This window comes from Canis lupus, chromosome 16, assembly GCF_011100685.1.
Source record: "Canis lupus familiaris isolate Mischka breed German Shepherd chromosome 16, alternate assembly UU_Cfam_GSD_1.0, whole genome shotgun sequence".
Classification (NCBI taxonomy): Eukaryota; Metazoa; Chordata; class Mammalia; order Carnivora; family Canidae; genus Canis; species Canis lupus.
The window spans coordinates 11,799,950-11,808,721 of NC_049237.1; the positions used below are offsets into that span (position 1 = coordinate 11,799,950).

The following is an 8,772-nucleotide window of genomic DNA, read 5'->3' on the forward strand; positions in this document are numbered from 1 at the left end:
GACAGAACAAATGCTACTGAAAAGAAAATAAGTAATATGGAGGACAAACGAGTAGGATTTCTAGAATATAAATCAATAATTTTAAGGTACAAATGAGAAGATTTATGAAGAATATTAAAAAATTAGTTAACCTGAGGATCCCTGGGTGGCGCAGCGGTTTAGTGCCTGCCTTTGGCCCAGGGCACGATCCTGGAGACCCGGGATTGAATCCCACATCAGGCTCTCAGTGTATGGAGCCTGCTTCTCCCTCTGCCTGTGTCTCTGCCTCTCTCTCTCTCTGTGTGACTATCATAAATAAATAAAAAATTTATAAAAAATTGACTATGCTACATGAGTATGAAAAGGCAAGTAATCTCAGAAGGAAAAGAAGACTCAAAAAATTAAAATCATAATTTACATTAGAAGAAAATATCCTTCACTTAAAGAAATGAGCAAACTCTGCAAACTGAAATAGCTGACCCATACTAAATAAAAACAAGGAAACACTAAAAAAACAGATTTTTTAAAAGTTGAAGAAAATAATCATGTCAGTATCCAAGCAAGAAAGATACAGTCATCTTCAAAAGAAAAGTGTCATTCAAGCTGAACTCATCACTACGCAACCCCAAACCAGAGAAAATACAATAATGTGTTGGTTTCAGATGAGAATAATTGTGAAGCATGGCAAGCTATTTTCATTTGCTTAGGAAAATGAAGGTATTCATGATACACAAGCATTCAGAAAAATCTTTTAAAAGAATGAAACTGGTATAAAATAGTTGGTAGTGAGCATGTGGGTTTAAATATCTATTTTAATCATGGTACAATAATGGCTATACATGCAAAATGACTGTTAAAAGATATATAATATTAAAATAATGAGTGAAATCTACCTATAATCTCACTTAAACTAGCTATTATTGGAAACCAGGAAGAAGTAAAAAAAAGGACAAATTTTTTAATTTACATGCATAAGAAGAAGTCAAAACTAATTCTTTTACTTTTTGCAAAAAGAAATATTTTTCAGGTTTAAAAAAAGCAAAAACATTTCTAGTAGCATTTAAAATAGCATTTAAAATAGGACATATAAGAAAGATCCTATAGATTAATATAAACAAGTTAAAAATAAGTTCCAAAAATAAATGTTAATTATTTTTGTATATTACTAAGAGAACTCTTCTTAACTGAACTTAAAAATAAATCTCAACTGCCTTCAATAAAACATGTAAAATAAAATCACATAGAATCAACAAATTAAAAGGATTATCATAGAATTATATTCAAGCACAAATGAAATTAGGAATGGCAATATTAGTATGGCAACAGAAATGTAGGCTAAAGGTCAAATTATAAAATAATTTGTTTAATTAATAAATAGGTATTATTTAAGACTTGATATTTATTGATCTTTGAGAGCTTATTAAAAAGCATCAAAATATATGAAATAAAGTCATAAATACACAGAAAAGTTATCAAAAATACAATTGCACCAATAGACCACACAATTTTTAATCTAAGATGTATAGAAAATGTTCAAAAATAAAGACAAAGTTGGAAACAGAATAAAACTGAATTCTTACATGAGAACATCATTTATAAGAGAACCAAAATAATGAGTGCATCCAAACAATTAAGTTGTTCTGGAATTATTTTTAAGTTCTTTGGAACCACTAATGGCATACAGCGATCTCCCCAGACATGAGTGACTGGGTGATTTCTCTGGGGCTCAGTCCAGGCAAAAGCAAATGCCAGTTGGGGCACCTGGATGGTTCAGTTAGGCATGTGACTCCTGGTTTCTGCTCTGGTCATGTTCTCAGAGTCATGAGACTGAGCCCTACATGCAGTTCCATGCTGAGCATGGAGCCTGCTTAGGATTCTCTCTACCTCTACCTCTCTCTCTGCTCCCATCCCCCTCACCCACCCCTTCCTTCCCCCTCCACTCACATGTATGCTCTCTCTCTGAAAGAAAGAAAGAAAGAAAGAAAGAAAGAAAGAAAGAAAGAAAGAAAGAAAGAAAAAAATGTGTATCTGAAACACCAGTCTGACACCACAGCAAGGTGACATATTACAAACACGCAGTAGTGTTTTTTCATTATACTAAGTGAGGGAAACCAGGGACAAAAGAGTGTCCAGTGTATGATTCCATTTATATAAAGTTCTAGAAAATGTAAATTAATCTATAGTGACAAAAATGGGTCAGCAGCTTCCTGGGGCTAGGAGTAAAAGAAGAAATGGGCTGCAAACAGGCACAAAGAACCTATTAAGAATGATGGAAATATGATATTGCAGCTATACTTTTGCAGACATATACCTCTGTCAAGACTTATCACACTGATATTTTATTTAAAGGAATGTAGTTTATTGTACTTAAATTATATACAGTTGATACAGAATAAAATTTCAATATAGGCAAAGTAACACTACATATCACAAACATAATTATCAACTCATATCTCTAAATGTTAACAAAGGAAAATGGCATGATCAAGTCAACAGACCCTAAGGGCATTTGCAAAAACTCTGCACCAGTTCTTGATTTTAAAATATATATATAAGAAATACCTGATAAGGAGCATCTAAAACTAACATTCAGCTATAGTCTCAATAGTGACACACTACACGCATTCCTCTCAAACCAGGAACGAGACTGGCCATCGTCCCTTAAGTTGATAATTGAGTCTGTCTACTGAAAATGAAGAGTTGGTGAGATAAACAAAGGGAAGTGACAAAAGGAAATTCAACAACAACAAAACTTTACAGCTTTCAAAATAATTGGATGCAAGAAAAAAGTGTAAAAGCCAAGTTTAATATGTTAGTAACAACCAGTTAAAAAAGAAAATGGAAGATAAATCCTATTCATCATTGATAATTGTAGCCCAAAGCATAAAAATCCCAGGCTTTAATAATAAAATGTGGTACCCTTATAAAGAAAATTACTAAACATAACTGAGAGACATAAAAGTTAATCTCTAAAAACTCTACAGATATTATAAGATCCTAGATAAGAAGTAAATCCTCCACAAGTTAATTAATAATTTTATTTCAATACCAATTAAAAGCTCCTCTGATGCCATGAAACTGCCCTTAAATAAATCTAGAAGACAGGTGGATTATACCACCGAAGAAGAAAATTCTGAAAATAAAGCATAATGAAGTGTTTTTCATACCAGGCAGGAAAATCATACAATTACAATCAAAACCACGGAATACAATAACTGAACAGATCAGCCAAAAACAAACCCTAGTCTATATCAGAACTTAATATATAATAATTGTGGCATCAAAATAATGAGAAGACCAAACAGAACTAGAATAGCAGTTAGCTATTTTTAAATGCCTTAAAGTTATATAAAAATCACGAAACACACTAAAAAAAATTATAAATGGATTAAGGAGTAAAGGTTTTAAGAACAAAATCTAGAGCATAAAAAAATGTAAGAAAATATAGGTGAATATCTAATTTCAAAAAGGAGAGTACTAAGTATTAAAACAAGAGAAAAAAGTTAACTAAGACATGATACATAGTTTTAGATTATTCTTTCTTCTTTTTTTAAGTTGCAAAAGTGACACATGCTCATGACATATTTTTAAAAGTAGCACAATTACTTTTGTAGTGCATCCTTTCCTCTACCCCATGTCAATTTATCACACCTCCCAGAACTAAAAACCATGTATATCTTCCTAGATTTTTTCAATATTGCACAAATGTTTTTAATGTGCGTAAGCAATTAACTTTAAACTATTTTTATTCTAAAATAATTATCAGGTGCCTGGGTGTCTCAGCAGTTGAGCATCTGCCTTCCGCTCAGTTTGTGGCACCCTGGGATCAAGTCCTGCATCGGGCTCCTGTCAGGGATCCTGCTTCTCCCTTTGCCTGTATTCCTGTCTCTCTCTGTGTGCTTCTCATGAATAAAGAAATAAAATCTTTTTAAAAAATAAAATAAAATAAAATGATTGTAGATTCCCAGGTGCTACAACTAAGTGTACAAGGAGGTCCTGCACACCCTTAATACAGCCTCCCCCAACACAGATAACCTCTTACATAAACTATAGTACTCTGTCAAAACCAGCAAATTGAAATTGGTACAAAGCACAGAAATTATTCATACTTCACCAGTGTTATATGTGCACTTGTCTGTGTAGTTCTAAACAATTTTGTAATATGTGTAGATTTGCTTAACCACCATCAAAATCAAGAAATTTAAGTATTCCATTACCACAGGCTCCTTCTGTGGTAGAGCCACATCTATATCCTCCTCCCCCCATCCTAAACCCCTGGTCACCACTAATCTGGGTAACTAATCTGTTACCCATCTTATAATTATGATATTTCAGCAATGTTCTATAAATGGAACCATGCAATACATATTCTTTTGAGATTGACTTTTTTTCACTCAGCATAATTTCCTTAGAGTTCATCTAAGTTATTGCATATATCAGTAATTACTTATTATTGCTAAGCAGTATTCCATGGTATGAATGGACCAAAGTTTGTTGGACTGTTCAATCATTAAAAGAAATTTGGGTAGTTTAGAGTTCTCAAATATTAAGAACAAAAATTTCCATGAACTTCTATGCTCAAGTTTCTGTGTGAAAATGGGTTTTTTATTTTTCTGGGATAAATTCCCAAGAGTGCAATAGTACATTTGGCAGGTCATATGGTAGTAAGCAAAAAAAAAAAAAAAAAAAAAAACTTATATACAAATATGTTAATGCAATATGACTCCAAATACATGTATATAATATACATGTATATATTTTTTTTTAGAAAGGGAAGAGGGAGAGGGAGAGAGAAAATCTCATGCAAGCTCTACACCCAGCATGGAGCCTGACCTTGGGTTCCATCTCACAACCCCAAGATCATCCATCACCTGAGCCAAAATCAAGAGTCAGATGTTCAATTGACTCAGGTTGACATTCAGCCACTCAGGTGTTCCCCAAAAAAATCTTTTTAAAGTATATTTTTGTATAGAAAAATAAACTGTTGAAAAATGTCTTAAAATTTTGAACAATGTCTTAATAAAATATCTTAAAATTTGAATCATTTTTCCTTTTTATACTCCTCTGTAGTGTCTGCCTTTTGTACAATAAACATGTACCCATTCTATAATCAGAAAAGTATTCATTAATAAAATGCCAAGCAATTTTGGTCATAGACCTAATTTTCCTAACTCAGATTATGGGCTGATGTAGCAGCAGCCTACTTATGAAGTCCTTCTGGGGATTGGTTGTGTGGGAGTAAGGAGTCTCATTCCCTCAAAAGTAGAAATATTTTTCCTCGTGTACAATTTCAGGAATGAGTTGTCCAATTAAAATTGAAAAGAAAGACTATAATGAATAATAATTTTTAAAAATAGCACCAATATTAAGATTTTCCCAATAGAAAGTAATGTTCCCTTTTAGAATATTTGGTGCCTATATTCTCTTGATCTGTTTCCAGAATATGTCCCTGTGTAAGTACCACTGACGGAGAGAGCTAGGAAAAAAGTAAGGCACACACAAAGCCACACTTGTCTGCTTATTGGAAATTGAGTAACTCAAAGATTGGTAGCCTGCTCTAAAAATGCCCTGTAACTGCCAGAAAGGTACATTGGGCTCACAGTTTTTAAATAATAATAATAATTAATAATAATAATAATTCATATGCAAGTTATGCCATGATGAAAACTTTAAGCACATTTCAAAGTTTTAAAAGTTCAAGCCTCATTAACCTCATAACTGCACTCCATAATTACTTAACAACTAAAACAATCTTCAGTTGCAGATGCAGAGAAATGCCGGGACACCTGCACCCCGATGTTTATAGCAGCAATGTCCACAATAGCCACACTGTGGAAGGAGCCTCGGTGTCCATCAAAAGACGATGGATAAAGAAGCTGTGGTCTATGTATACAATGGAATATTCCTCAGCCATTAGGAACAACAAATACCCACCATTTGCTTCAATGTGGATGGAACTGGAGGGTATTATGCTGAGTGAAGTAAGTCAATCGGAGAAGGAAAGACATTATATGGTCTCATTCATTTGGGGAATATAAAAAATAGTGAAAGGGAATAAAGGGGAAAGGAGAAAAAATGAGTGGCAAATATCAGAAAGGGATACAGAACATGAGAGACTCCTAACTCTAGGAAACGAACTAGGGGTGGTAGAAAGGGAGGTGGGCGAGGCTGGGAGGTGATTGGGTGGCGGGCACTGAGGAGGGCACTTGATGGGACGAGCACTGGGTGGTATTCTATATGTTGGCAAATTGAACACCAATAAAAAATAAATTTAAAAAAAAATGAGAGTGGAAGAAAAAAATAAATAAAAATAAATAAAATAAAACAAACTTCAGGCCATATCAAATGTTGTCTTTGAATATTTATCAGATTGATCATCAGGACACTTTTTTGCATGTGAAAATGGGTGCCATTAACAGTTAAGCTGGGTCAATAAATATAAACTAGAACAGGCTGAGCAAATTGGGCTGCATGATTGACTGTCCTGTGGTATGATGAAACTTGCATGCAGCCACATTCCACAAAGGGTTCAACATCATCTTGGGTTTACATTAAAGTAATAAATAATTATCTCCCAGTCTAATCTATGGAACTGACAGAGAAATCCTTAACAATAACCTGATACTCCATTACCATACAAATATTGCTGCCTGAGTAGTATTTTTACTCTGATTGGTATTCATAGGTGTTCAAAATGCCATGATTTTGAACTGGTAACTGTGGGTCTAGGGCAAACACATGAAGTTGAGCAAGCACATCCATGTTAAGTTTAAGGCAGTTTAAAAGGTATCTATTTAGTACTCACTTTGGCAATGCATATGCTAAAGAACTGGACTGATGCAGAGAAGATTAGGGTGGCCCCTGCACAAGGGTGACAGGCAAAAATGTATCTATTTGGAAACGGTTCCTGGATGGTTCCATGTTGATGATTTATCCTCCATGGACCTTCACCACATTTTCCCCCAACATTCAATTCTATCGCCAGGCCCTAAATTTACTCTCACTCCAAAGTACTGCATTTCATTGCTTTCCGATGGACACACCTATACTCCAGGCTGCTTACTCCATCGGAACCTATCCTCCTACTTTCAATGTTTCGAGCACATCTCTCCTTCAAGTCATTAGTTCTCTTGATTTTCCATCTGTCCCTGAGCCCTATGGTATATGTGCTTGGGGTAATTAACACAAGCTACTATATTGGATAATTCCAACATCTCACTGACTGGATACAACAAAGGGCCCTTCTTACTCACTCAACACCAACTGTAGTTTGGCCAGTTCTCTTTGGCAGAAACTCTAGGATCGGAGGCCTTGTGTGCTAAATACATGGCCTCAGATATTTTTCAGAAGGAGAAAGTGGAAAGCCCAAGTTTTGCTGGGGACTTTTTTTTTTTTTTTTTGAAGATTCTATTTATTTATTTGACAAAGAGAGAGAGAGAGAACACAAGTAGGCAGAGCAGCAGGCAGAGGGAGGGGGAGAAGCAGATCCCCACCAAGCAGGGAGCCCAAAGCAGGGCTCGATCCCAGGATCCCAGGATCATAACCCAAGCTGAAGGCAGTCCCTTAACCGACTGACCCACCCAGGTGCTTCTGCTTGAGACATCTTAAGGGCCGGGCCAAATGTGGATTTCTATCACTTGCACTCAAGCTTCACTGGCCAGAACTGAGACAGACCCTTACCTAATTCCAAGTAAGGCCAAGAAATGCAGGCTTCCTGTGTGTTCAGAAAGAGAAAATCAGATTGATGAGCATCTAACAAATGTCTGTCACTATATAACTTGAGCTTTCCATACAGTGAATTCTCCCACCATTTGTCTCTCTCCTACAACTATTCAGAACCTATTTGAGGGGAGGGGGAGCAACATGATTCAAACCCCAGAGAGAGAGCAAGTGTGCCAGCAGCCGTGTCTCACCAACCTACAAACAGACTCACAATGCTGGACACACAAGTAGACAATTGACAAGCACAGGCAACTTCACTAGTATTCAAAGAAATAAGTTTAGAAAAAAAGATACAATTTTCACCTACAAAATTAACAGGGACTAAAAGATAATACTAAATACAAAAGGGGAAGCAGTGAAATTCGGTGCCTGGGGGTGGCAGGGGTAGCATTGGAGGGAAATATCCAGAATATACAATCTGGATTGTATGCAATACAATCTTGCTGAAAGACAGTTCAGAAATAAGCATCAAAATCTTCATTCAGATCATTCAAAAATTTTCATTGAATATTCACTAAGCACTGAGTGCTGGTCTAAATCCTCTAATCTAGTAATTCAGTTTTAGAAATGTATCCAAAGAAAATGAGTGGAAATGCAGTCAAATATTCATGTCCAGGGAATACACTAGAGTATAAAAATAGCCCAAATAGCTACTGATAGGGAAGTGATTAAATAATTTATGTTACACGATATTTCAACTGCTATGGAATTATAACAAAACTATGAAGACGAGTGATGGTCTAGGAAAATTCTACTAGTATAATTTTATGGAAGAAAAGACATAATTAAAAATTGCATTTACAGTATAATCCTAATTTCTGTATTTATATCTCTGTATATGTGGTTATATAGAGATATATGTGTAGATATATATCTACATTCAGCTAATATATACTTATTTACTATCAAATATGTGCTAGGACTTATAAAGAGAAAATCTGTAAGATCTCTGGGTTAAACTGAATATTAGCTTGTATTTTTCCCCTGATTGTTTCTCTATTTCACAGAAATTGCTGAAGAACAGGCCAGCATATAGTATAGTACTTGGTGCTTCGGTCATGAATAAAAATT

General features: G+C 35.0%; 1 non-coding gene across 1 annotated transcript; it reads left to right on the forward strand.

The window, feature by feature from the left end:
* Nucleotides 1-6,776: 6,776 nt before the first annotated feature.
* LOC119869665 lies at nt 6,777-6,885 on the forward strand. Its single transcript, XR_005371757.1, has one exon. It is a non-coding gene; the product is annotated as a U6 spliceosomal RNA (small nuclear RNA).
* The last annotated feature ends 1,887 nt before the right edge of the window (nt 6,886-8,772 follow it).